This window comes from Schistocerca americana, chromosome X (genome assembly GCF_021461395.2).
Source record: "Schistocerca americana isolate TAMUIC-IGC-003095 chromosome X, iqSchAmer2.1, whole genome shotgun sequence".
NCBI lineage: Eukaryota > Metazoa > Arthropoda > Insecta > Orthoptera > Acrididae > Schistocerca > Schistocerca americana.
The window spans coordinates 705,294,093-705,296,160 of NC_060130.1; the positions used below are offsets into that span (position 1 = coordinate 705,294,093).

General features: G+C 43.0%; 1 pseudogene; it reads right to left on the reverse strand.

Annotated features, from left to right (window-relative positions):
* Positions 1-498: 498 nt before the first annotated feature.
* Positions 499-680, reverse strand: LOC124557455 (annotated as a pseudogene).
* Between the last annotated feature and the right edge of the window lie 1,388 nt (positions 681-2,068).

A 2,068-nucleotide genomic window follows, 5' to 3' on the forward strand; every position in this document is an offset into this window, starting at 1 on the left:
AGAGCCAGAACGCAGTTAGCGTTGGATGTCTTCAGCTATTTGACGATGGTTACCACCCATTTTGGTGTTGGAGGAGGTGACTACCTATCATGTGGGCACTCTCCAAAGACGTCATGGAAGCGTCTGTTATGTTTACCTGGCGAGTGTAATCCAATTGCAGAAAAAGAAATCATTCAAAGGGACTCTTACGCTAAATTTAATTAATTACCCATTAGTTTGATATCAATGCCACGCTGCCAGGTGGGTGGAAGTGAGAGCGACAGTACCACAAATATGATTTGAGAGTGCGAGTGTTAATTTGGCGTTTTTTTTTTTTTTTTGTTGTTGTATCGACATCTTTTAAAGAAATTTCAGTCTCCCACTTACAGAGGGCGAGATGAACGTCGTAATTAAATCTATATTACCGAATTTATAATGTTACACATAGTATAAACCTGATATTTACAAGTTCACTGTGCTGTTACCTTTGGAGACGTTGTATATGTCGAGGTATTTTTTTACTTTTAAGAAAGACTGAACGTCATGAGGCTTCCTGCGACAGAGGTAGGGCATGGTCTTAGCACTCAGTCATGAGCCAAAAATGAGTTTAATATTTTAGTCCGGTGATTCAGGATGTAGCAGATATTAAGCTGATAAGAAACTACATTCTTTTATCTGATGAGTAAAGACTCAGATGAAATATACACAATGCATTAGTGTTGTATAGGATTTTCACAACCCGTAACGACGCTTGAGCGATGTAAAAACGGATGAATGGTCCGATTTCTTCTGCCTTCGAAAAAGAGTCGCACAAAAGTGAGGAATCTACATTCTGAATGAGAAATTCGAGGTGTATTGATAAAACAACATCCCCATTTTAGATTGGGTAAAGTGGACTTTTTTAAACTGAGGAGTTTATGTCAGGGGTGGAACTGCAGTTAGTCCAAGTCGCCCCTCATTCTGCCACAAGCAATGGCTGGAGTGGCCACGAGGTGCCTGGTGACCAGAAGTCACACCTGTAGGCTTTTGTGAGTGGTAGCTTCCCAGCTGGCCGGCTCTTCAGGTACACAATTCACTCAGGAGATGGCGGTGGACTAGACTGGAGGTGACTGTTCAGCTTTCTTTTTCGTCTTGAGACGACGTGTTCAAGTAAGATAATGAGCACTAATACATAAAAAAATACTGTATGGTATATATCTAATGTTTCTGTGGCTAGGATGGCATTTGTGACTCATATATAGGTATAAGCGTTTTCATCCCCAAATAATGTTTCTACATGAGTCCTGTATGTAGGGGCAGGGATTTATAGCCCCACTCCTGCTCGAGAACGACTGCCCTTTCCCTGACAACCTCAGTAATGCTAACCATTTTCTTCCCACCTCTCCGAGTTCTTCTCCAGTACCAACGATCCTCACTTTCATTACTCCCTCTTCCCCATGGACCTTGAACGGTCCAATACATCTGTCCTGCCATTCGCCCCCGTTTCCAGTACTTGGATCAGTTGCCCTCGTCAGGCATAAACACTCCCATTACCATAACGATATCAAACTCATACTCCACTCGAAACGCAACACAGCCCCCGGCCACGACGGCGTCACCTAACACTACCTCAAGAAATCCCCTCCCCCCTTCCCTTTAGCTAAGAATTGTTTTCAATTACTGCGCTTTTGGCAGGCACGTCCTTCCGAAAGTAACTGGCCTCATCCAGTTCTGATTAGACACTTATAGAAAAGTCTTGACCACACAGTTCTTTTTTTAAATGTTTCGCGTTTCGAAATATCATCGTCAGACATAAGCTATGGGACAAGGTACAGAAAATACTAAAGGTAAGTAAAGCCTATAGGCACAGTGCATGGTCATGGTCATGGCAAACGCAATTATTTCAGTACTTACATGAAGATCAAGTTTTAGTTTCAACAAACTGTTCAATCGTCCAATGTTTACGCTCCTTACACCAAGCGAGGCGTCGTTTGGCATTTACCGGCGTGATGTGTGGCTTATGAGCAGCCCCTCGACCATGAAATCCAAGTTTTCTCACCTCCCGCCTAACTGTCATAGTACTTGCAGTTGGTCCTGATGCAGTTTGGAA